The sequence below is a fragment of the Puma concolor genome, chromosome A3 (assembly GCF_028749965.1).
Source record: "Puma concolor isolate L17-30 chromosome A3, mPumCon1.1.hap2, whole genome shotgun sequence".
NCBI lineage: Eukaryota > Metazoa > Chordata > Mammalia > Carnivora > Felidae > Puma > Puma concolor.
In genome coordinates this window covers 10,299,011-10,326,974 of record NC_141669.1, presented here as the reverse complement: position 1 = coordinate 10,326,974, position 27,964 = coordinate 10,299,011, and the positions used below count along the sequence as shown (strand labels likewise).

The 27,964-nt window shown below is 39.2% G+C and overlaps 1 long non-coding RNA gene across 1 annotated transcript in view; it reads left to right on the top strand.

The window, feature by feature from the left end:
* The window catches only part of LOC147582242 (uncharacterized), a 611,785-nt gene that overhangs the window by 160,071 nt on the left and 423,750 nt on the right, over positions 1–27,964 (top strand). Inside the window, exon 2 of the long non-coding RNA XR_015248680.1 lies at positions 22,135–22,212. This is a non-coding gene — a long non-coding RNA (uncharacterized LOC147582242). The remainder of the gene's footprint in view (positions 1–22,134; positions 22,213–27,964) is intronic.

Here is a 27,964-nt window from a genome sequence, read left to right as displayed (position 1 = left end):
TATCTTATTCTTCAGTCATCCTAGAATTATGATACACTGAATTTTGAATACTAATATTTCATTTCATTAGTCATTTTAGGAGCACTGGTGTGCTAGAAACCAAAGCTGTGTCGAACAAGAAACTGTGCCCTTCAAGTATATGGAAATGATGTAATGCTTTCACTATATTTATTGAGAATCACTGACCTTCTGTCACCTTCAGGTAAAGTGGCGTCTTTAAGGGTACTGACTACTTGATATAAATCTGTCTTACACATTTTATGAACCTTATATCAGAACCTCTTGGAGACAAAAGTATCATGACCATATTAATAGATGAAGGAGTTGTGTCTGAGAGGAATAAAATAATTTTCTCTCTTTGCATACTGTTTGCAGCAAAGTTGGATTTTGAATCCACGTTAATAAAAACTATGCCCATTAATTTGTACTCTTGGAATATCTCTGGTCAGGAAGGAGAAGTGATTTATAATCCCTCAAGGAAATTAAACACAAAGCACCTCAGCGTGATAATGTTCATATCTGTGTTATAAGTATAACTGAATTATTACCTGAAGACTTGGACCTGGAATGAGAGGTTGACAGACTCCAGTCTAACTGGATAAGGATTGCAATGATAAGTGGGTTTTTGCAACATCCAAAAGATTATAAAGGTGTGTGTGTGTGTGTGTGTGTGTGTGTGTGTGTGTGCGTGCGTGTGTGTGTGTGTGTTTACACCCACAGAACACATAGGGTGGTTTCTGGATTGAATTAATCTACAGTTTTACAGCTGAGAAAACTGAGCTAATTGTTTTCATCAGAGAGACATAGTAATTGTTAAAGTTAGAATTTGAATGCCCATCTCTCTTACACAGAAATCCTTGGATCATCACCATTTATAAATGCAAAAAATATTTTCTGAGCACGTAACCCATATAATATGTAAGCAATACAATGCAGCAGTTAGATAAGAACCCCTGCTCTCTTTCAGGGAAATAGGAAACATAAATAAATAAAGCAGGCAGTAGGTTCAATGGTGAGACACTGAGTGTTGTGTATATAAAGGCGGGATGTGGATGAGTGCTGAGCACGGAGAGCAGCAAGTACAGAGGACCGTGAGCTGGGTGACCCCTGGCGTGCTTGACGGGTCACAGAGGGATCACAGAACAGTCTTTGTGAGAACATGCAGCCCATTGGAATGGCGTTGTGGTTTACTTAAAAATGGGAGGCGTCTGGAAGCTTTGGATGTGAGTGCCAAGATCTGGCTTAAGTCTTGAAAGAAAGAAGCTGGGTAGAAGTTATGCTGAGCAAAGGCTAAAGTGAGGGAAAGGCAAACAAATAATACCAGTTAACCAGTTACTACGATAATTCTACTGAGAGATGATAATGGCCAGGAGCAAGGTGATGACACTGAGTGTCCACCGTAGGAGTACACCTTCCAGATCTCTGACCACCGGGAGCACTCCAAAACCCATCACTGGTCTTCAGCAGGGCCACGTTTCCCATGGACTGGCCAGCCAATGACTGAGTGTGGTAGAGATTCTAAGGCAAGCTCATTTCTGGGCAAGGCAGAAATCCCCTAGAAGGTAACTTTGGCTTAAAGATCCTTCAGTGGCCTTGCCAAGCTCCCTTTAGAATTGTGCAGTCAGACCCCTCAGCCCCAACTTCTCATCTTTTCTTTCTTCTTCGCATGCAGTCAGAACTGCATGTTTTTCTGCCTGTTTCTCCAGCCTCCATTCTCATTTTGTCTCAAGGACTTGTTCCCTAATACATTTGCATGTTTAATTTTATCTTGATATCTGATTATCAGAGGACCCCAACTAACACATAATGAATGTGAGTAGTAGAATATTGGATGTATTTTAAATATGGCGACTGCATATGGTGTGTCAGAAAAAGAGAGTCAAGGATGAATCCAATGTTTTCTTTTTGTTTTTTTTTTTTTTACTTGAGCACCTGGGAAGATGGGGTTGATATCAACTAAGATGATTAAGAGTGAGGAGGGCATGATTAGAATGAAAACAAGCGTATGTTAATGGGTTGAAAGGACTACAAAAAAGTCAAGTGGACATACTAGTTAAGGTGGTTGGAGATATAGTCTAGAGTTTGAGTTTGGAGATTGGATCCATTTTCGAGGTATAAATATATAGACGTCAACATATATGGGTGGTATTCAATAACATAATACTGGATGGGGTCAAAGAGAAGTTGAGTTCTGGACCATAGGAGAGAAAGAGAGATGGAGAGAGAGGGAGATGAGTTTCCAAACAATAAACACTGGGCAGTCCAAAATTTAGCAATCAAAAATGTAAGGAAGAACTATCAAAGGAAATTAAAAAGGAGTGGCAGTGAGGTAGGAAGAAAACAAGAGTATATGAGGACCTAGAAGCTTTCAGTTTATTTCCAAGTCCAATATGCTGAGCTCTAAAAATGTGAAGATTTAGCATTTTCTTCAGAACAATTCCAGGCTTTAAAATATGTATGTATGTCACTTTCCCTGCAGGCAAACAGTTTCCTTCCCAGTAAGCAAAAATTCAAAGCTAACTTGTGGCAATCAAACAATTAGAGAATATAACTGAAGTGATTATGTAATCTTTTAACTGATGTACCTGCTCTTGGATCATTCTCAGCAACTTAATACAGTTTAAGTTTGTCTCCATCATGTGTGTATACATTTGTGATTTTAATTACGTGAGGTAAGGTTTTTAAACCCAAATGACAAGGATGTCTACAGTTCACTTTACATCATTTGAATGCTGGTTCAAGAGAATCCTAAGAGACATTATCTCAGTAACCTCTTACTGAGAAGTGTGATAGTGATACTGTTTTTAGTTGACCATATCTCAAGAATTATAAGTGAATAGCATTGCTACCATCAGTCCTCATCATGGAAAATTGTATTCTCTGTTTTATAGACATATCTAGAGAGGGATGGAATCTACTTACTGGAAGTCTATTTCAGTGAGAGACAAAGGGATACCCTAAACAGAAACAAACTTTAAGTAAGCCTCAATATGTAAAAATTTGGTTGACAAGAATTATGCCAGCGTTAGGAATAACGATCTGTTGGTTTCTCAGATGTCATGTGAACTTTTCTCCTCATAAGACTTTTGATCACTATGGTGTCCTTCTGCAAAAAACGTTCTAGCTTCCTTTCTTGCTAACCTAATTCTCATTGACCTTTCTGATATTGGATTAGTTATCACCTTATCAGAGGAATTTCCTGAACTTCAATAGTGTTTTTAGTTTTGAAGGATGGTAGAGAATGTCTTACCCTTTGTAGCATTCAATAAAACTTTATTTTCACATTTTTGTGTGAAATAGTTAGATTGCTGCTTGTTTCACCCACAAAGAAATAAACTCCATGGAGTCAGGAACATATCCCTTTTCCTTCAGGATCCACCATAAAATAGACCCTTTAAATATTTATTGAATCAATTTATGGTTTTTTAAAAATTCAGATTGTTACCTTCCCTAGACAGAATCCCTGAACTAAAAGCTATGTCCTAGAAAAAGTTATTGCCATAAAGTTAATGAAAATCAAGGACTTTACATTTTTTTTATGATCTATAGAACATTAAGTGTGTAAGTTACCAGTATCTCTAGCACTGGTGAGAAGGGGTTTGGCAGTGGGGGGCGGGGGGTGGAGAACACACATTTTGGTGGTATGTGACAGACACTGAAGGTGTTTTTGATGTCCTCAGCCTTAGACAACTTCATCACAGCCATGCGTAGGAAGAAAGCACCAATGCTGGAAATCATGAGGATGCCATAATCTGTAGGTTCTGTACAACACAATGAAAAACGTTGGATAGGCTGTTCACAGGAGTAAAGTCCTGAGAGAAAATTGCTGATTTGTGGCTGTTATGGAAATGTTATTCTTGCTACCCAGGAGAAGAAATATTATTCTTGTGCCTCTAGAATGTGTGGAACCCGAAGTTTCTATAAATATTGTATTAGTTTCCTGGGGTTTCCGTTACAAAAAAAGTACCACAAATTGACTGGCATAGACAACAGAAATCTGTTGTCTTATGGTTCTGGAAGCTAGGAATCAGAGGTCAAAGTGTTGGCAGGGCTGTTCTCTGAAGACTCCAGGGAAGGATCTGGTCCATGCCTCTCTCTTAGCTTCTGGAAGGTTCTTGGCTTGTGGAAGCATACCTTACATTTTTACATGGTGCATTCTTCCTGTGTGTGTATGTGTGTGCGTGTGTGTGTCCAAATTTCTACTTTCTACAAGATGCTGGCCATCTGGGGTTAAGACCCACCCTACCCAAGTATAACCTCATTTTAACTAATTACATCTGCAGTGACCCTGTTTCCAAATAAGGTTACATTCTGAGGTACTGGGGGTAAGGACTTAAACATACAATTTTCGGGGGAAGGCTGAGTGGAGGTGGCCTGGCACTATTCAACCCATCACAGGTAAGAAAGTAAGCCTTTCCTTAGAATTAAACAATGATAGTAGTTGAGAAAGCAACAATATGTTAAAATCCAGAAAACAAGATGATATTTTTATTAAATAACTACTTGACATACCTCTATAATTTTCTCTTTTTTTTGCTGCAAAAATTTTGCTTAATAATATTACAAGGAAATGCTTAATATCATTTTTAAGAGAATAGATAATTCCATCATTCCTATAACATGGTTGATAGTAAATATTTTTATTATGGGTAGTTTAATTTTTTCAGTAGTGATGAGTTTTAAATATTAATTGAATTGTTGATATGTATTCATTAGTTGGATGCTCCTCGTCTCATTCTGGTGGCTTAATTAATATTGTATTTTGCTGGCACTATTTTATGTCAAATCAGCAAGAAATTTAAACCAAGAATTCTGATCTATTTCATGAAGTTAAGAAAATTTTGCGTGTGAAGGGGAATAGAATTTGCAACCCTGAAATATGCCTCTTTGGCATAAGGATTATTTTGAGGCTGTTTAATTTTGGAAATGCAGACATAGGAGAAGCTTTGAAAACCCAGTTGAAGTTACCCTTTTGTAAAAGATGTTTACATTATGAGGGAAATCTTCATCTGTCTCTGTACAATGGAGAAAAGGATGACTCATATCTAGAAACTCTTAATCAGTGGAGAAGGCAATGACTTAGATCTGCAAAACATCCATACCTTTGTTACCTGTTACTGTGCTTTTCCTGGTAGTGTCTCATTAAAAGGACTTCCCCTGGGGTGCCTGGGTGGCCCAGTAGGCTGAGCATCAGACTCTCAGGTCTCTCGATTTCAGTACTGGTCATGGTGCTGCTGAGCTCAGAGCCTCCTGGGGATTCTCTCTCTCTCTCTCTCTCTCTCTCTGCCCCTCTCCTGCGCGCGCGCACACACACATACACACACACACACACACACACACACACACACACACACACACACTCTTTCTCTCTAATAAAAAATAAAATAAAATAAAAATAAATAATAGGACATCCCCTAACCCCACATCACTGTTCTTTTGTTATTGGATCAAGATGGTATTTAATGAGAAGACCTGAGATCTTTACAAAATGACTCAGTTTTCCTCTCCCATGTAAACAGGAGGTATACATGTTATTAAACTTCTGTTTGGTTTTCTTCTGTTACTCTGTCCTTTATTTCAGGGGTCTCAGCCAAGAACCTAGAAGGGTAGAGGGAACATTATTTTTTCTCTCCTATACACACATACTAATACATTTATAATTTTCTATGCTTTGTGATTGATAATTGGTCATGAGCATGCTCCAAAGGCACACACATGAGTTGTGTCTCCAATGTCAGCTTTATTCAATCATAAAGCAAAGTTAATCATAATTTATAAAGCAGGTTCAGGATTCCAAACTCAATGACGTTTCACCGTGTGATTGAACTTGGCTTCTTACACAGCACACAGAGCAGGACATAAGGCAAACCATACAACGAACAGGGTAGCAGAGGGTGTAGGAAGTTAAGGAACAAAAGGCAAAGTCGGCGTGTGGGCACACAGTTGAGATAAAGCCTGGGTCCTGTCCGGGTCAGCTCTCGGCACTTAACTGCTTATTATGTTCAAGCAGTGAAGGCTCTCGGTTCTGTTTGGAGATCAATCAGGCAGAGGCTCCCACGGCAGTTTCCTGTTTTACACTGGGAGGTCATGTCTGAAGAGTCTGACAGTTTGCTGCCCAAATCCTCTCCCTTTTAAAGGGATTTAATTGTCCTTGGGCCCCTGCAGACCTCCTCTGCTTCTGCTTGTTATCACTTCGGGAGTGTCAGCTGATGCGGGGCCCGGTCACATCTCCTCGAGGTAGTACCTTTGACCACTTGCATCACTGTTTGACATAACCCCCTGCTGGACATGAGAGACTCCATTTTGCCCCCTACGGTATTCCTAAACCCTCAAAGACAAGAAATAAAACAAAACATGGGAAAGCGGACACAATGCATTGCCAATAGAGTATTCTATTCTTATACCTAGTCTAATTGCAACAAGTTAACTGTACAGGAAGGTTGTGATGAACCACATTCGTGAATTCTACTAAATCCAAACTACTTGTCCCCCCAACTTACCAGTTTCTTAGGGGAGATCTCCAAAAGATCAAGAGCCATTCACACGCCTCCAGCATAAAGAGAAATGTGAAGGGAGATCATTTAGAGCCTTCTTAACCAGCTGTGGTCCAAATATATCACTTGGAAAGTTTGGCAATACCTGAACAACCATGTGAATACATTGCTGGGGTCCTTCTAGGGAGAAGACCCGTTCAAGTCAAGGACTCTGAGGCTTAAGTTTTATGATCCTTCTGATTAAACCAGTTCTGCTCCCCGCTAGGAAATGTGGATGGCTTACAAAATGTACTTTTGCTTCAGCTGACGCCAACACCACAATACCATGTGAGTCAAACATCATTAATATCCATATATTGAAGTGAAAAAGAATTATGCCATATCTGGGCGAACACATTGCCAACATTTCCGAGGGCAGTAGGTGAGTAGTCTGGGTTCTGTGGTCTTTTCATCCTGTCGGTGTATTTATCACTATCAGCACTGCCTCACTCATAATTCTGGAAGGGGGGTTTAGAAGGGAAGGTAGCTTCATTCACCTAGAAGATTACCAGCCAGAAGTGTTGAAACCTTTGACCAGCTGTGCACAGATCTACAGAGATTCAGACCTTAGCCACCTTGGTTATGTCCTTAAGCTGGTGACTCTTGGCCACATGACAAAGCTGGAATAGGTTATGGAATCTTCAGAGCACTTAAAGAGACTTATATCTGTTTCCCAGGAAAATGAGCATACACATAAAATTTACATATGTAAATTTCAGGTGTTCTTGAGTGCCACCGAAGCCCATTGATTAAAATAGTTTTCAAGGTCAGGGGCGCCTGGGTGGCTCAGTCGGTTGAATGTCTGACTTCAGTCACAATCTCACACAGTTCGTGGGTTCGAGCCCCGCCTCAGGCTCTGTGCCGCCCGCTTGCTCAGGGCCTGGAGCCTGCTTCAGATTCTGTGTCTCCTTCTCTCGCTCTCTGCCCCTCCCCCCACTCACACTCTGTCTCTCTCTGTCTCTCAAAAATAAATAAGTGTGAAAACAAACAAACAAATTAAATAGTGTTCAGTGACCTTTGACCAAGAACTTCTGCTTTAATGTTGAGGGTAGAAAAACAAACAAGAGACAAGGTATTCCATTGGACTGGTTCTTCCCCATTGCTAATTCTTTGTCATAGATAAAGAAGTGAATTTTCAGATGGATATATTTTTATCTATCTATCTATTTATTAAAGTTTATTTATTTTGAGAGAGAGAGAGAGAGAGAGGCCATGAGTGGGCGAGGGGCGGAGAGAGAGGAAGAGGGAAAATCCCAAGCAGGCTTCATGTTGGCAGCCCCACGTGTGGCTTGAACTCACAAACCACAAGATCATGATCTGAGCTGAAATCAAGAGCCGTTCACTTAACTGACTAAGCCACTCAGACACCCTGAATATATTTTTATTAAAGTATTACAGCTACAACCAAGAAAATTAAAGGAAGTAAAATTACTCATAATTTCCTAAATTATCATTTACCAAATGCTTTCTCCTATAATCCCTGTCAACACATACCAGATGAACATTTAAAAAAAGTTTTTTAAGTGTATTTACTTATTTTGAGAGAGAGAGAGAGAGAGAGAGAGAGCACGAGTGAGGAGGGGCAGAGATAGAAAGAGAGAGAGAAAATCCCAAGCAGGCTCCACACTGTTAGTGGAGAGCCTGATGTAAGGCTCCAACTCACAAACCGTGAGATTATGACCCAAGCTGAAATCAAGAGTCAGACTCTCAACTGAATGAGCCACTTGGGTGCCCTCAGATGAACATTTTATAAATAATTTCAGTATTGGTAAGTTTTCTCATTTTGTCTTAACAATTCTCTTGCTTTTTGGGGCCTTGTAACTGGCCTTTTTTTTTTTTTTTTTGTAAGGAAATCTTCTTAAGATACCTATTAGAAATCTAAAGAAAGTAGTCTTATTATTGCTTAACTTTTCCTCCGAAATATAAGACAAACTCTAAGTTCCTAAACTATACAACTTAGGGGAGAAAATAACATGATCTCATCTTAAGTACTGGTTAGTTTTCCTTTTAAGTCTTTATTATGACCAGAGTGGGTTGGAATTGACCTAAATCATCGTGAGGTCCCATTCCCTTTGCCAGTGAATGGTGTAGGAAGGGTATTTGGTTTGGTTTGGTCTGGTGTCAAAATGAGCCAAACAGAACCAATCATCTTTCTTTCTTTTCTTTCTTTTATTCTGCTGAATGTTGTGTCTTCACCTGATACCCAGAATCGCTATAGGCCTCTTTCTCTCATGAGGTGAATTACCTTGAGAGAGAACATATGGAGAGTGACAGGGCAGAAATACAAGAAGAACCCAAGATTTGATAAGATTTGATGATTTCACGGACCCCCCCAATTAACCAGTCCTATGATTGCTCTACCCCTGAAATTGTCCAGATGAGACCCATTAAGTCATCATTTCAATTTAGGCCATTTTGGGGTTGAATTTTCTTTTATTTGCTTCCAAAAAGCATCACAGCTAATGTCTCCTCACTGCTTCCTGAGAAAGGCAAAAAGTTCTTAGGGGTGACAAATGGAACTTTACTGATTCGATAATAGTTAATGGTTGCTCTTTCTTGGTGGTTTATATACTTGGCTTGGTAGATTCCTTGCTCAATAGCTGAGAAGATGAAATGACTTTTCTTGAAGCCCAAAAATGATATCAAAGATATTATCACCTACGATGACATTTTTTGTGGCCTTCATTTTTCTCAGCTGCAAGTGGTGAAAAATCCTTTTCTGAAGGAGATAATCGTGGTCAGAATGGATTGCAATTCCAATGTCTGAATTGTCCAGTGATTTGTACAAAAAGCTGCAGTGAGGTGATCCCTCTTTTTTGTAGCATCAGGAGGACTAAGTTTCAAATAGCTCCGTTATGATGGCTTTAATACATATTTGATTCAAGGCTCCCCTGGGTAAGGAAATGTTTCAGGTCAAAAATTTATATTGAGCCCCCACAGAAGCATAATGTGCCCAGAATGTATTCTGCATAATAGATATTTGAAGATCACTGGCTTCTAGTCCAGATTCCCCTACTTCTTAGAAAGTGACTATCTTTTCGAATCTCCATACTTGCTTATATAATATGAGGACTTTTCTAATTCATCTCAAAGTCCTTCATGCCTTTCCAAAAGCGTTGTATCATTTGACATTTTCCACTATAATACTTTATAATAAAGCGTGCCAGCTAAATGGAGTTTTAAAGATAACTACGTCTTATCAAAAAATACCATGTACATTATATTAACATTGCCTTGAAATCTCCAAGAAAGATTTTAATATATATTTCCCTGGCATTGTAAAGCCTTCACAGTCATAATTATGTCAACATTTCATTTTTATGTTATTTTGTAGCATGACAATTAGGTTGGTACATGAAGGAATATATATATATGTATATATACATATATATATACACACATATATAAAGATATATATACATAATATTTATATATACATTTATATAACTTATATTTATCTATATTTAAATATGTTTATATTTATAATATTTATTAAGATATATGTATACATAAAGATATAGATAGACCTATATATAGATATACAGTCTATATCTATATAGAGTTCCCTTTATTCTCTCTCTTCTCTACTGTGGCACTGAGCTGCTATCAGTTATTTCTTACTGCCGTTATAACCCATCAGTATGTTTCTAATCTGTTTTTAGTTTTTATTGAATTAGAAAACAAATAACGTGGCTGGTCAAAGTCATGTAGGAGTATGCAAAAACAGGCATTTTTAAAAAGATAAAATGCAGCAAAGGCTTTCCAGCAGCATTTCGGGCACCCTGATGCCTACTTCACTGTATGGCCAGGTGGGTGGCCTCTGGGTCAGTTTCTGCAGCTTTCTTTCAGAAATCCTGAAGCTTGCTAATACTTCCTTTTAGTGTGTACTTTAAAAAAAAATAATTAACTGTATGCTTTTTGGGGTGCGTGGCTGGCTCAGTCGGTGGAGCATAAGACTCTTCATCTTGGGGTCATGGGTTTGAGCCCCACGTTGGGTGTAGAGAGTACTTAAAAAATAAAAGTCTTCAACTGTATGATTTTTAAAAATGTTTATTTTTGAGAGAGAGCATGAGTGAGGGAGGAGCAGAGAGAGAGGGGGACAGAGAATCTGAAGCGGGCTTCGTACTAACCACGAGATCATGACCTGATAGGAACTCGGACGCTCAACCGCCTGAGCCACCCAGGCGCGCCTCACTGTACAACCTCTTTGGTGGTATGCAATTTTTTAAGTGAAAATATTATCAAGTAACGTAAAATGACTAATTGTTATTTACCTCTCTGTGTTTGTGATGGCAATCTTCAGCCTCCACATTTCACACATATTTCCTTTTAGTTCTAACTTCCCACATTTTCCGTTGAGGTGTCCAGCCGGCATCCTGATTGAATTTGTGTGTCAGATGTTCTGCGATCCAAGTTGTTTGGTATAATAGGCGGTTCAAAAGCACTACCTTGTCAGAAGTTGGCAAGGGGTTGGCTGTGTCTAGTTGTTCTTGTCCGAGTTCACGCCTGCATGGTGTGCTTTAAATTTTTCTTTTTAATGTTATTTATTTTTGAGAGACAGGGAGAGTGCGAGCAGGGGAGGAACAGAAAGAGGAAGGGAGACAGGGAATCCAGGCTCTGCACTGGCAGCAGAGGGTCCCATGTGGGGCTCGAACTCCTGAACCATGGTGTACTTTAAAGGGCAATTATAGTTACTTGCATCTAGAAAGGATGGCCATCTTTCTATTTTATTTATAGGTAAACTGGGAGCACTGTTAAGTCTCCATTTACATCTGACAATACTATGTAAGATCATAACAAGAGCTAGAAAAAAGGCTTGGAGGGCTATCATACACATACTGACTTATTTTCAGGCAGTGATTAGTAATACAACTCATTGAAAACAGAAAATAAAAAAAACAAAAACAAACAAATACTCAGGACAAATCCTGAATCGAATGGGGTTCCAGGGAAAGAAGCATATGTTTGAACTTATTTGGTCCAAGCAGACTTAGGGTCACCTATTCATAGGAGCCTTTTCTACCTGGGAAGGGGTAGGAGAATAGAAAAGCAGAGATTTCACGCTTCTTGTGGATAAAAGAAATCCAGAACCAACTCAGGAATGTCTGAGCAAAACCTGTCATTTCCTTCCATCACAGTCACTAATCAGGAAGTTATTCTCTCTCACCTGGGAGCACCGAATAAGGTGCCTAAGAGAGCCCTGGAATATCATTCTCATGGAAGACATTCTCCATAGAAACATGAGTAGTGGAATACAGTCCTTCCTCCCCTTTCTATCTTGTTGAAAATGTTAGCAACCTTGTTTATATCTATTGAAAATTACAGTGATAGAACAGTTTCATATGCATACATAGATGAAATATGAGTTATAGGTTAAGATCACATGGAATCATGATGAGTTATTGTTGTAGACAGATGTATCCTGTGTATGTCATATATCTTTGTGTGTAGTGAGGAACTTGGCCCCTAAAGAGAGGTCTAGTGTTTGTCCCAGCTCTTGGGAGGTAGCCTCATATGGACTTTGGAATTTCCCAAGTCATGGGTTATTTTTATTATCCACTTGGGTCCCTCAGCCACAGCTGATAGCTTACTGTGAGGGGACTGGCCATACCAGAAAGACCAACCATGTGATTAGAGGTTTGGGGGGCTTTAAGCCATATGATACCAGCTCAGTCTCCAGGGAGGGGTTTCCTAGAGACTGAATTCAGCTATGTAGGAAATATTTCAATTAACCTTTTCTACACAACGAAGCCTCAATGCCATCTCTAGACACCATAGCTGGGGTGAGCTCCTCTGGCTGGTGCTACCCTGTGGATATTGTCACACAGCATGGCTAGGAGGAAGGAATGCTGTGCATTATTTGACAGGGATCAGATCAGCCGAAGCTCTACGTTCGCCCCCTACCAATCCTGCCTTATGTCTGTCTTCTCTTGGAGTGTTTTAGTGCGTATCTTTTGCCTAGAGTAAATTTTTCTGTCTCATAGCTATGATATCTCCTATCTGTGAGTCTTTCTGGTGAATTATCAAATCTGAAGGTGGTTTGGGGATATCCCTGAACTTGCAGTTGATGTCAGAAGTCTCAGGTACACTTACCCTTCTGGTGAACTGGGCTCTTAACCTCCAGTTCATCTAATTCTGGAGAAGGCACGATATATAAATTTGTATTTGTATTATATCGTACCCATCTATATAATCCTTAGACCATAATGAACACGAGGCAGGAGGTACTCAGAAGACATATATCCTGGGCCTTCGTGTATAATTTACCAGTTACATGATCACTTGGCAAAAGACTATTTCTCTGGCCTCAATTTTTTTTCCCCGAGCAAAGTGATGGTGGTTATGGTGCAGCTGGATCTCTGAAGCTTCCTCCACGTGTAGCATTTTCCGGGCACGTGAGAAATGTGAAAAGCACATCCAGTATAGCATTTGTTTTTACTAGAATGATACAGTCACATAAAATTTTAGGAGATTTTACCGCATTCATAAACGTACCAGGACTGTGTTGCTATTCGTTGTATGTGTTGAAGACCATTATTTCCTTCAGACATATTTTTTGGTAAATTGGTAAATTTTAAGAGCTGGATCCTCAGCAAAGAGTTCCATCTGCACATTGGCTTTTCTGGCACTGCCGTCGTTCCTTGGGGTACTGTCTAGCTGCTACTAAAACAGTGTCTAACCGCGACTCTGAGGGATGGGCAAGTCCTGGGGAGACCCAACGAAACCTATCCCGGGTCTTGAAAAACATGAAGATATTTACAAGGCACCATGTATATTTGAAAAGGAGTCTTCGAGCCCAGAGAAGAGCAAAGTTGGGGCAGAGTGGAACATGCAGAGAACTCTCAGAAAGGAGTGACACCTGAACAACATGTACAGATCAGAAAGGAATTCTCAGGAAAGAAAACAAAAAGTGGAGGGTTATATATTCCATACTAAGGTGTTTGGGTTTAATCTTGCAAGAAATGGGAAGCTGTAACTGCTTGTAGAGTTAGTTTCACGTTCTCATTGTCAACTACGCAGAGAGGCTGTCTTCCAGTGTGTGTGTGTGTGTGTGTGTGTGTGTGTGTGTACATGTTCTGAAGCCTGGGGAATAGTGTGGAGGGAATCAAAATATGAATCATAAGGACTCAGAAGTCTAGGTGTGCAAAAGCCTAGCAAAGTAGCCACAGGAACAGAGCACATTGACATTCAAATTGTTGGTAATTGAAAGAATGCAGGTCGTGACCCCCATTACATTCATCCCTTAAAGGATGCTCTGACTCATTGTTGAACAAGGAACTCTGTCCTTTACAATGCAGTCGGCCTCCACATTATATAGTTCCAGAAACCTCAGAGGCAGAAAAGAGAGAAGGAAGCTTCTGTGGCTTTTTATCAGACTCCCATTATTAGCTCCTCCTGAAAAGTAAGCCTAAATGCCACAGTGCTTTTAATCATTAACAACTCCATAAGGGACATCATTAAGTTGTTTTTCCATTTCTTTTTGCAGCCCAGAGGGAAATAATTTATTCTCTTCGGAACAGGGGGAAAAAGTATATATATAATCACACATGTTTTATCCAATTCAATAGTGAAAAAAATTGGGTACAGGAATTTTTAAATTTAATTTTATTTTTTTAATGTTTATTTAAATAATTTTTGAGAGACAGAGTGCAAGCTGGGGAGGGGCCAAGAAAGGGAGACACAGAATCCAAAACAGGCTCCATGCTCTGAGCTGTCAGCACAGAGCCCGATGCCAGGCTCGAACTTATGAACCCTGAGATCATGACCTGAGCCGAAGTCACATGCTTAACCTACTGAGCCACCCATGCACCTGCTAGTCCAGGATTATCTTTATTTACTGTTATTTTTTTACATATACTTTTTTAAAAGTTTTTTTTTTTGATGTTTAATTATTTTTTGAGAGAGAGAGAGAAAGACAGAGACAGAAACAGAGTGCGAGCAGGGGAGGGGCAGAGAGGGAGAGAGACACAGAATCCGAAGCAGGCTCCAGGCTCTGAGCTGTCAGCACAGAGCCCAACTGGGGGCTTGAACTCACAGACTGCAAGATCCTGACCAGAGCCGAAGTCAGATGCTTACCAGTTGAACCACCCAAGTGCCCCTACAGGTTTACTTTTAAATGAGATCAGAATTTTTTGGTTTCACAACACTTCATTGTGGTACAGTGGAAAGATGTGCTTAAAAGATAATGTGTCAGAGAAGCCTGGGAATAAAACCCAGTTTGGCTACTCACCAGCCATGCCACCCTGAGCTTACAGGTTTGCATATCTGTGAAAATTTTTTGCCACGAAGGTGGTTGTAAAGTACACTTGTGATGTGCAGTCAGCGTGCTATGTGGCATGTAATATGTTCTCAACAAATTCAAGCTCACGTTGTCTACTAAGGAATATGGACTCTTCATATTTGCTAAGTTTTCTGTTTTCCCCTCAAAATGATTCACATCCATTTTTCTGGAGCATTGCCTTTAAAATTAAATACTAATTATTTACATTTTAAACTGTAAGTAAAAAATTATATGCCAAGAATGATCATCAAAATCCTACTTATAGTCATGACAGACTGGAAATACCATTAAAACTAAATGTTAGCAGAACGTTTGCTTAAACTATGTTGCATCTATGCGTTGGAAATTAAAGCACAATTTAAATACTAATATTGAAGAGTATACAATATTCTAATAAAGACACAGCCTTGTATATATAATCTAATTACAGCTATGCAAAATGATCATGGAATAAAATATTATCTGTAGTTTTATTTTAGGTTGATGATTTTCCTCTCTACTCTTTGCTAGTGTATTTACAAAATTCCAAAATTCCACCTCTCCCATTTTTCCTAATAAACTTTTGTCTCATTTGATACCTGTTTAGAGAAACCCTTCTATACTCTTTCATAAATAATCACTTCTTTCTCCGTGATAATTAGATAACTTTTACTGATTTTTATTGCTGTACTAAATGGGTATCATTGAAATTGTTTCTATATGTTGCCTTGGTTAGTATATGAGACTGTTGCTGAATGAGGGAAAAAAACATAGAAACTTGGTGGCAAAAAAAAAAAATCTGCATTCTTATGCCTAGAGTTGAGTAGTTCAAATGTGGATTGGCCAGTGTAGTCTGAGCTCTGAATGTTCTGCTTCAAGCTGAGGATTCTGCTGGTCTAGACACTACATTGTGGGTTGAATTTATGTTGACTTCACAGTTGTTCATTCTGGACCCCAAATGAAAAGGGTCACAGCTATCTGGAGAAGGTTCTTCTCATGAAATATCACTGGAGTCCAAGAAGGCAAGCCCAATTTTACAAGCTAATTTCAATCTTCTGCCCTCATGATATGCACTGTGATGTCACATCTGTCCAAACAAGTCAGGCAACCAAAGACAACATCAAAGGGATGGAAAGTATACTTCTACGCAGGGAGGCCAGGCAAGTGTGTGAATTCTTATCCTATCTCAAGGGAACAAGGAATTGTGACAAATATTTCAGTCAACCACTGAGATCCTGTGTGGCATATATTTGTTTTTGTTACATTTGTTACATTATTGCTGTATGTAATTCACATGTTACTAGTTTTGAAGTCATTATACATAATCTAGTGAGGACTGGAGGGAGCGAACACTGAGGAAGCAATTCTGTCTGCTTCTCTAAACAACAGGAATCAATTTCTGTTCCCCTTGTTAAGCTCACATGCTCCATCCTGCCCAAAAGAGGTCTTAAACTTATCCAACATCTGTCATTGACTCTTCTGGTTACTGTGTAAGCACTTGGGAGTTTTTTTTGTTCAAATGATAAAAAATGGCTTTACCTGGGGCGCCTGGGTGGCTCAATCAGTTGAGCGTCCGGCTACAGCTCAGGTCATGATCTCATGGTTTGTTAGTTCGAGCCCCGCGTCGGGCTCTGTGCTGACAACTTGGAGCCTGGAGCCTGTTTCACATTCTGTGTCTCGCTGTTTCTCTGCTCCTTCCCCACTCGTGCTCTGTCTCTCTCTCTCTCTCTCTCTCTCTCTCTCTCTCTCTCTCTCTGTGTCTCTCTCTCTCTCTCAAAAATTAAAAAAATGGCTTTACCTGAAAAACATGTATATAGTTATAATTGATGGAAATGATCTGTCTTCTTGTTCCTTGATAAGTGATGGTTATTTTAACATATATGCAAACACCTCTTGGTTTGATCAACATGCATGCCAGTGTTTTTCCTCTGAAAAGTTTTTAGTGTTTTGGTAAAATTAAACATATTTTAGAAATTCACTCCACAAGGACTGACAGAGATTTCCTTTTAAAAATTTTTTAAATGTTTATTTTTGAGAGAGAGAGAAAGAGTATGAGAAGGAGAAGGACAGAGAGAAGAGGGAGACACCAAATCCGAAGCAGGCTCCAGGCTCTGAGCTGTCAGCACAGAGCCCGAGGTGGGGCTCGAACCCATGAACCATGGGATGATGACCCAAGCCGAAGTTGGACGCTTGACCAACTGAGCCACCCAGGCAGAGGTTTCCTTAAAATGATGAAGGAGAACAGAATCTAACCTTGAAGAAGAAAACCTTGTTTTCTACTTACATTTTAGCTCTAGACTCAAAATAAATAAAGTGCAATGTTGAAATAAATTCAAAAATTTTGTAATGCATTTACTCTAGGAGGAGTTAATGATTGGTTCTAACTGGTACTTAGAACACGATTGGATAAGGAGCAAATAATGCATGATTTATAAAGTTCTTTGTGTGCCCCATAGTACCTGGGAAACACACACTGAATGACATTCCCTTCTTCTTTTCCTCCTTATAATAATAATTATTATTACTACTACTGCTATTTATATTTAAAGAAACATAATAGCAGTAAGCATAAGAGAAGAATTATTATCCTGAACAAACTATAGCCCCCAGGCCTCATCATGTAGCTGAAAACGCTGCAGCTAGACTGCTCAAATACTTTGACCACGGTCAGAAGAAAGAAAGGTAAGTACAGGCAGGAATGGAAGGATGTTTTGGGAAGCAGTAGGAGGACGCTACAAAAAATACAAAAGGAAGGTCTATAATCCTGTTTGTTGGGGAACATTTTGTTCAAATGTTGATGAAGAGAATGTAACTAAAGTAGAGTAGCTTTCTAAATTCTGCTCCCTGTGGAATGTGGACTTGGGATGTATATAAAAGCTTAATCTCTATGTATTTGAACAGGGATGGAAAAGACACATAATGCCCTTTTTTTTTGCAACAGCAAGTAAACAACATTGACACATTTTAGCCAGAGCTGTTCCTAGACTCAACAGCCACATTACTTGGGGTCTCTAGCACCATAGACTTCCCAGGAGGCAGAGATAATAAATATAAAAAGATGGCTTCCATTATAAGCATAGAAAAACTGAATTCTTATGTTTAACTTGCAATGTTGACTTTGTGACCTTGTGTTTATAGTGACAGGATCTGATCTCTGGTGTTTTCTGGGTTTATTGTTGTTGTTTTGTTTTTAACACTTTTTTGCTAATGGACTGTTTTTTAGGGTAGTTTTAGGTGTGCAGGCCATTGAGCCCAAACTACAAAGACCACCTGTCTTGCCCCCCACCATAACCCGAGGTACAGTTCCCTGTATCATTATTATCTTGTTTGGTACATTCGTTAGAATTAATAACTGAATATTAATATGTTTTTATTAAATGGAGACTATAGTTTACGTTAGGGTTCACTCTTTGTGTTTTTAAAAGTTTTGTGGGTTTTAACAAATGCATAATTTGTATATCCATCATTACAACACCATGCAAAATAGTTTCATTGCTCTAAAAATCCACCTAGACATCCCTCCTCCCCTACCCCAGAGCTGCTGATAACCGCTCAATTTTTTGTTGTCTCTCTCGCGTTGCCTTAACCAGAATGCTACATAGATGAAATCATCCGATGTGCACCCTTTTTAGCCATGTCAGCTTGGCTTCTTTCATGGGTTCCCCCATGCCTTCTATGGCTTGATAGTTCATTTCTTTCCATCACTGAATACAATTCCATTGCATAGATGTACCACGATTTATTTATCCATTCACTTCCTGAAAAATATCTTGGTTGCTTCCAGTTTTTGGCAATTAGGAGTAAACCTTCCATAAACTTTTATGTTTGGGTTTTTAAATTTTTTTTTATGTTTATTTTTGAGAGAGAGAGAGACAGAGAGCGAGAGCAGGGGTGAGGGGCAGAGAGAGAGAGGGAGCCACAGAATCCAAAGCAGGCTCCAGGCTCTGAGCTGTCAGCAGAGCCCGACATGGGGCTCGAACTCATGAACCATGAGATCATGACCTGAGCCAAAGTCGGACACGACCAAGTGAGCCACCCAGGCGCCCCTATGTTTGGATTCTTATAGGGACACTTATATAGATGAAACCTAGGAGTGTGATTGCTGAATCAGAAGGCAAGAATTGGTTTAGTTTTGTAGGAAGATGCAAAACTGTCCTCCAAAGTGGTTTTATATGTGCACTCCTGTTAGCAAGTATTAAGTTTCTGTTCTTCCGTATCTTACCAGCATTTGGTGTTGTCAGGACTTTCGCTGTTCAGATCGATGTGTAGTGGTATTTTATTGCTGTTTTCAACTGCAATTCCCTACTGACATATGATGTTGAGCATCTTTCCCTGTGCTTACTTTCCCTCCATATATCTTCCTCGCTGAGACTTGGTGGATCTTTTTGTCATTTTGGAAGTACGCTGTTTGATTTTTCTTACCGTTGGATTTTAAGAATTCTTTGTGAACTTTGGATATAAATCCTTCATCACATACAGGTCTTGTAAATATGTCATCCGATCTTGTGACTTACCTTTCCATTCTTTTAACAATCTTTTTTTTTTTCCCCCTTTGCCGAGAAGGAATGTAGTGACATCCCACTTACCGATTTTTTCAGTCATGGATTGTGTTTTTGGTGTCGCACCTAAAAAGTTAACTCTAAACCCAGAGTCACTTAGTTTTTTTTTCTATGCTGTCTTCAAGAATGTAAGTGGTTTTACATTTTACGTTTAGGTACAAGATCCATTTTGAGTTAATGTTTGTGAAAGTTATAAGATCTGTATCCGTACTCTTTTTTACTGGGTGTCCAATTTCCTTTTGTCCTAGCACTGTTTGTTAAAAAGACTATCCTTTCTCCATTGAATTACATCTGTGCCTCTGTCAAGATCAATAGACTATTTTCGCGTTGGTCTGTTTCTGAGCTCGCTATTCTGTTGCACGATCATTTGTGTATTCCTGCATGTTCTTTCCCAATACCACAGTGATTATCTTAGTTTTGTACTAAGTTCTGAAGTCAGGTGGTATCAGTCCTTTGATTTTTTTTTTTATTTACAATATTGTGCTGGCTATTCTGGATGTTTTACCTATCCTATCATTTTAGAATCAATTTGTTGATAACCAAAAAAAGTAATGTGCTGGCATGTTGTTTAGTAATGCATTGAATCTAGATCAAGTTGGGAAAAATGGATTTCTTAGTAACAGTGAGTTTCCCCATCCTTGAATGTAAATATATCCAAATTCACTTAGACTTTTTTTTTTTAAATTAGAGGCTTATATTTTTTCACATATAGATTCTGTACATATTATAATTTATTTTAATAATATATTTAATACCTAAATATTTCCGTTTTATGGTGCTAGAATTAATGGTATTGTCTATTTTTTTAACTTTTTTTTTAAACGTTTGAGAGAGAGAGAGAGAGAGAGAGAGAGAGAGAGAGAGAGAGAGAAAGAGAAGGGGAGGGGCAGAGACAGAGGGAGAAACAGAATCCAAAGCAGGCTCCAGGCTCTGAGCTGTCAGCACAGAGCCCAATGTGGGGCTGTAACCCATGAACCATGAGATCATGACCTGAGTTGACCTGAGCTGAAGTCAGATGCTTAACCAATGAGCCACCCAGGTGCCCCTGGTGTTGTCTTTTTAATTTCAGATTCCAGTTGTTCATCGCTGGTGTATAGGAAAGCAATTCACTTTTGCTTATTAACCTTGTATCTTGTAATCATGCTAGAATTACTTATTAGATCTAGAATTTTGAGGATGGAAACAAAGGGGGATTTTATACATAGACAAGCAAGTTACCTGAGAGAAAAGATAGTTTTATTTTTTCTTTCTCAAGTTGTATCCCTTTTATTTCCTTTTCTTGTCATATTGCATTACCTAGGATTTCCAGTACAATGTTGATTAGGAATAGTGAGATATGATATTCTAGCCTTGTTTTTGACTTTAGAGAAAAAAAAATCCAGTTTTTCACCATTAAGTGTTATGTTAGATGTAGGTTATTTCGAAGTGTTCTTTGTTAAGTTGAAGAAGTTTCCTTTTATAACTAGTTTGCTAAAAATTTTTATCATGAATAAATGTTGGATTTTGTCAGATGGTTTTTCTGCACCTGTTGATATTACCAAATGATTAGTGTTTTTTAACTTGTTTAATATGGGGGGCCTACCTAATTGGGTTTTTTTAATGTTTATTTATTTTGAGAGAGAGAGAGAGAAAGAGAGAGAGAGAAACACAAGTAGAGGAGGGGCAGAGAGAGAGAAAGGGAGACACAGAATCTGAAGCAGGCTCCACTCTCTAAACTATCAGCACAGAGCCCGACGTGGGGCTCAAACTCACTAACCGCAAGATCATGACCTGAGCTGAAGTTGGATGCTCAACGTACTGAGCCTCCGAGGCAGCCCCCTAATTGGTTTTTGAATGTTGAACCTGCCTTGTGTAACTACAGTAAATCCTACTTAGGTGTGGTATATAATTATTTTTATACATTGTTGGATGCAATTTACCAATTTATTGTCGAGGTTTGTGTTCGTCAGAGACAGTGGTCAATATTTTTCTTCTAATAGCTTCATCAGGTTTTGGTATTAAGTCTCATATATTGATTTAGAAAGTAGTCTCTCTGCTTCTGTTTCTTAGAAGAGATGTATATAACTGTTATTGCTTTCTTGAATGCTTGATAGAATTCACCTGTGAGACTACCTTGACCTGGATGATTTCTCTTTTTGATGCTCCATTAAAATTAAAATTAAAATTAAATTAAATTAAATTAAATTAAATTAAATTAAATTAAATTAAATTTGATTTCATAGGGAGAGAGAGAGAGTGAGGGAGAGAGGGACAGAGAGAGAGAGAGAGAATCCTAAGCTGGCCAGTGGAGCTCAGTGCAGTGCCCCATTCCACAACTGTGGGATCAAGACCTGAGCTGATATCAAGAGTCAGATGCTCAACCGACTGAGCCACCCAGGCACCCCTATTTTTATATTTTTTTACTTCATATTAGAGTTATTGCATTTCTTTCATGGCTACCAACATTAATGTGTACTGTCTTACTTCAAAATAATACTAACATTGGAAAAACAGTTTTACAAGAAATGCATTATAAGCTGAATTTCTAAGGGTAATCTAAAAGTCTTGGCTTCACTCTTCTATGGCTACAATATTAGGTTCTATGTTCTTTAATACACATATTACTGTGATTTCAAGCTTTCATCTGTTGAATTAAGGTTTTAATTTTTTAAATACACCAGTTTTATTTAAATTTGTCCAGGAATTTTTTCCTTGTCACTCAAGCAGGGCCACTTGAAGAAGATTGCAAACAGGATGCCTGGAGGCAGGTTCTGCCTCTGATTTTTTGTTGTTTGTTTTGCAGCTGTATTCCATGTAGCACCCTCATCTGCTGTGGCCAAAGCGAAGTACAGAGTTCCAGGCAGAGTTCCCACCAGTCCTGGTATGGTAAGATTGGATAGACCATATCCCTGCTAGCACTACTGTTTTTTACTCTCCACACCTCCAGAATTGACCTCGTTTGGTCTTTCTGGACCTCTGTGGCCCTTACATTTATAAGGAATAACAATCTTTCCTTCAGTGTCATATTGGGTCATGAGTCACCCACAGAAACTGCCCTGAGCCCAGTGTCATACCTTAGTAGTTAAGCTCTATCAGCAGTAGTTAAACATATCAGCAGGATATGTTTCCACAATTATTCTACTCCAGCTACCTGAGCATGGAGGTGAGCTCACTTCTTTAGTCTAGAAATCAACTTTTCTTATGGTAGCATCTTTGAAGTCACCATGGTCTCTCCCTACCATTTGACCTCATGCTGAACCATACCACATCATCAAAACGTATTTTCGTATATGTTAATATCAATAAGATTCTCTTTCTGTATTAAAAAAAAAATCCTAAGAGGCATCTCTGATCCAATTAAGTACCAAGGAGCACCGTAATGGTTAATTTTCTGTTTCAACTTGAGTGGGACCCAGGGTTTCCAGATATTTGGTTAAACATTAATTAATTCTGTGTGTGTCTATGAGTGTTTCTCCATGAGACTGGCATTTGAATCTTTAGATTGAGTAAAGTTGATTGCCTTCTCCAGTGTGGGTGGACATCAACCATTCTGTTGAAAGGCTGAATAGAACAAATGGCTGAGTAAGAAAGAATTCACTCTCTCTCTGCCTTACTCCTGAGCTGGGACATCAGGGCTCTCTTGCACTCACTAAGAATTCTATCATCAATTTCCCTGGTTCTCAGGCCTTCAAACTCAGACTCAAGCTACACCACCAGAAATCCTGGGTCTCTAGCTTGCCAGCTGCAGATCATGAGATTTCTCATCCTCTATAATCATGTGAACCAATTCCTTGTCTCTCTCTCTCTCTCTTTCTCTCTCTCTCTCCCTCTGCCTCCCTCGCTCCCTCCTTCTCTCTCTCTCACTCTCTCTTTCTCTGAGCAACCCGAACTAATATAGGTATTCCAGTTTTCTGCATTTCCTACCATAGTGGACACTTGAGAATATATTCCCCTGAGCATTTTTTTAAACCCATGGATATTTAGAGCTGGAGGGTATGTGATAGATTTGCGTGAGTTAGACGCAGGAATGTTTAGAGGCTTGCTCAGTCACATGAGTGCTGGGAGTAGGCCTAAAACACAAAGTCAAGCTTCTACACTCAGCTTTGTGCTATATATTTTATCATTTTTACTACCAGAAGCAGTGCCATAAATACTTTGTTAAATTGCGAATTGAATCTACCTATATCCCAACTCTCCCAAATTGTTAAAGTAGTTCCGTTGCTGAGCCTTCTTTTTGATTTATTAGTTCTTTATTTTGTTCAATGGTGCCCAGTGTTATTATCAAGTATATTACAGAGGCTTGAGAGAACTTATGTCTGTTTCATTGGTCCTTTTCCTTATAGCGGTATATACCAGATAATGGAATTACTTACTTGAGATGATCCTGGGTTTATTAATCCACTGTTCACAACTACACTGTATCCTGAGCTTGCCTTAAAGATTTTTCATTTTCCCTGACGCTAAAATAAAAATATTACCAGGATTTAAAAGTTACTGTCTCATTTGCCTGCATCCTCAAAACAAAACAAACCATGTATCAACAGATGTTTAAATATATGAAGCAGTTGGATATGCTTATTTGTTTAGCTGTCAGCTTCCTTCCATTAGATATAGGCACTATTGACAGAATGAAGTCTAGTTTCTAAGGAAAGAGCTGATTCAGAAATGCCACTTGCCTTATGGCGTGTATAAAAATGAATTCATGTCTCTCGTTTATGGCTTTAACTTTAAGGTCCATATTAATTAAGAATCATAAGATATCATAAAAGTTATCACCTGTTTCCTTTGTAAAATTGCTCAACACAATTGTATAACCAGAATGGAAATCATTGATTTTCTATTCTAAGCCATTACTTTTCCTCCAGAATTCTGCTCTCTTTTTAATGGGGAGAAAAAATAACAACCGTGGGAAAAGTGGAATAACTGTTGGCCAGAATCGTAGTTAGCTAGTAGCTACTTAGAGGTTACTGTTCACAAATACTGGGACAGTTGTCTGTGTGAGAATTGTACAAATTACCTTGTGATGTCAAGTCTAGCTTTTGGCTGGTGAGCTGTATGGTTCCTTTTCTTCGCAGAACGTTTGGAACCACTGCATGTCAGTCCCTGCTTTCTCTCCTATGATTCTTGACTTGGCATCAGATGTTGATACACAGGTACAGAGAGCCTAGTTTCCCTTGAGTATACTCCACTTGCCAAACAAGCAAGGATTCAGTTTGAGCTAACGCATCTTAAAAGTTTCCGAGGTCAGTCTGGTAAGCACGGTTGAGACCCCTGTTAACTCACATATGTCTAATTCTCAGGGCTTGCTTTGCTTTTTACACATGCATGTGACTTTGCCATGAGGCATTACTAAACTCTCGGCTGTCAAGGCTCTCCTTCCAAAAGACTTTCCAAAGTTTTCTTGGTGGCATTTACGTCTTCCTGTCATTTATTATGACTGTGGTCCACATATGCACCATTTCCAGAGGATTATAGGATGGTTGTCACAACCCTTGCATGTCCAGGAGTTCCAGAAAAATGGATGTCATTTTTCTGATGCAGAGTGGTCTTTTAGGGTTGTTAGTTAGCAATAAATGGCTTTTCCATATTGATAACAACAGCAAAGTGGGAAGAGTTTTTAGTTGAAAAGAGCTTAGGCTTTGCAGTGAGATATATCTGTTTTCCAGTTTCTGCACTGCCACGAGTTATTCGTTAATAACCTCCGAGACTTTAGTCGCCTCATAGGTAAGCCATGTTATTTCCTAGTGTATGATATAAAAATATCGGAAGATATTTAATGAACAAATGGATGTGAATAAATGAAGATGTCAATAAATGAATTTGAATGTCCTTTACAAATATTTGAAAGCTCTGGGAATAAATATAATTTGTTTTCATTTTTATGTATATGAAATAAATGTCAATAAATGAATTTGAATGTCCTTTACAAATATTTGAAAGCTCTGGGAATAAATATAATTTGTTTTCATTTTTACGTATTACATTTTTCAGTAAGAGGTACTATGATTTTAATAGAATGTTCCATGTACAATAGTCAGTGGGCTCCAGGTACCATCTTTCATGCTCACAACAGTCCTGCAGTATAGATCTTACCAGCATTTTACAGACAAGGAAAGTGAAACCTACAGTCTCTGGGTCAAAATGCTGCTAAGTCCTAGATCTTTGAATCAAATCCAGGTTTCCTTGACATCAAAGCTCATTTTCTCTTTATTATCTTCTCTTCACTCTGTCACGAAGCTTCCCTTAATTCTCTTTTACGTCTTCTGAATGTAGGCGTTAGACGTCCTGAGGGGCTCGCGGTAGCGTAATGACTTCCACATACATTTTCGCTTAACCCTCCTATCAGCCATATGGGATCAATTCTATTTCCATTTTTATATAAAGGGAGACTGAGCCTCCAACAGTTTAAAATGATATTCTAAGATCATCCAGCTAGTAGGTGGCTGGGGTAGGCTATAAATGCATGATGTATAACCTAAAAGCACATCCGTTGTTTCTCGTATCTCTCTGCTTCTATTTTTTCTTTTTTTATCTGCTTGTATCCATTCATGATCTCCTTCCTTTGGTCTTTAGTATCTGGTTGCAAATTTATTTTTCTTTGAGTTCTGCTTTCCCTTCAATTACTTCTCCCAACGTCTTCCTTTCCCTTGGGGACGGTGAGAGCTAAGTGGGCTAGCTGAGCACAGACATCCTGAAGGGGTCGGCAGGCAGCTGCTGGGCACCAAATGTCCCGCCATGTCTGTCAGCCTTCTCAGCAGGCTCCCCTTCAGGCTGCTGGCACATCCATTAAGTGCAGGTTGCTGTTTACCTTCTTCTACTCTTCAGACACGAGGGGCTTGTTTCATGCACTGCTTAAAAATGTAGCATCCAAAGGCTTCTCATACTATGAACACTCTTTTGCTTGAGTGTCAGATCTTTTTTAGGAACTAAAGATAAAAGAAGACTGTTTGGCGTGGCGGGCACTTAAAGATGACAAGATAGATGCCCAGATGCCTATGACAGTACACCGGGTCTGTGAAAACAGAAGAATCCCAGTAGTCCTAGTTCTGTCTGGAGGACACATTTTATTAAGTACCCACTTGTATCATAAGCTGTGTACATTATTATGCTAAGTGTTTTAATTATATTATCACATTTCACCCCCCCCCCCACAAACCTATGTTTCTTTCTTTAATTTTTTTAATGTCTATTTATTTTTGAGAGAGAGAGAGAGAGAGCGTGCGCACACAAGCAAGGGAGGGGCAGAGAGAGAGGGAGACACAGAATCCGATGCAGGCTCCAGGGTCTGAGCCGTCAGCACAGAGCCTGACGCGGGGCTCAAACCCACGAACCGTGAGATCGTGACCTGAGCCGAAGTCAGAAGCTTCACCGACTGAGCCACCCAGTTGCCCCTAGTTTATTATAGTTCTCATTTTTATAGATGGAGAAGTTGAGAATGAGACTTCTTTTTCTCATCTTGTAAGTGATATTTTTCTGCATTCTAAAAAATCCAGACGAATCTGCCGTGAAAGAATGATAGCATTGGATGCATGGAGGTGAAAGACCCAACATGTTCTTCTGAAGTCTCTTCTTTCCTAACTGTCTCTTACCTCCTAAACTCTCCCTATCTATCAAGAGTTTAATGCTATAGGGGCACCTGGGTGGCTCAGTCTGTTAGGCATCTGACTTCGACTCAGGTCGTGATTTCACAGCTTGTGAGTTCGAGCCCCACATCAGGCCTCTGCTGTCAGCACAGAGCCTGCTTTGGATCTTCTGTCCCCCTCTCCCTCAGCCCCTCCCCTGCTTGTTCTCACGCGCTCTCTCTCTCTCTCTCTCTCTCTCTCAATAAATACGTAAATAAATACACTTTAAAAATGTTTACTACTATAGAACTGAGTGAAATACTGTCCCGGGGACTATCTTTTGGAGTACCATCTATCTCATTGTTACTGGAATAAAAACAAGATGTCTTTCGAATCTACCTCTTCTATGATTGTATTCGTCACTCAGATGTTTTGCACATGGCTTCATGTTATCAGAGAAGACAGTAAATTAATAGCATATGGATAGTAATTTTTCTTTAAGAAGGTGTCCTTCCTTTCATCTCATTACATGCATATTTAAATGAGGTTTGAGGACAATAATTTTCCCTCTCAAATTCCAGAATGAATAGAGAAGCAGATATTGATGTCAAACAAGGAAATCTGTTGCCAAGAAATCTTGGATAAAAGAATATTTTATGTACTTGAAACCAGCATCAGGGCTTGCTTATTTTCCCTATAAAGTAGGCTGGTCATTGATAGAACGGAGGAACCTAGATCCCGTGGGTTTAAGTGGAGAAAAATCAGGTATGTTCTTACAGGCAGGCTGTATCTGAAAGAGCAGGCTAAGGAAGTCTGTCTCACTTCGACATGTGGCTTTACTTCTAATTCTGTGTGCCAAAAGCATGTTTTGGGGTAAGAGATGAGATGGAATTCCTTTCCAGAAAAGAGGTCTACAGGAGCTGGGCCAAGCATGGCCAGTGGCCCCGTTTCTCATCTCCCTGTTGCCTGAGGGAGTTTAAGTGTGTAAATAGTGGGAAGACAGGTAGAATTTATATGCCGAATGCTTTGGGGAGTATAAATGTGTTTTGGGAATGTATGTTTGGTCTTTAT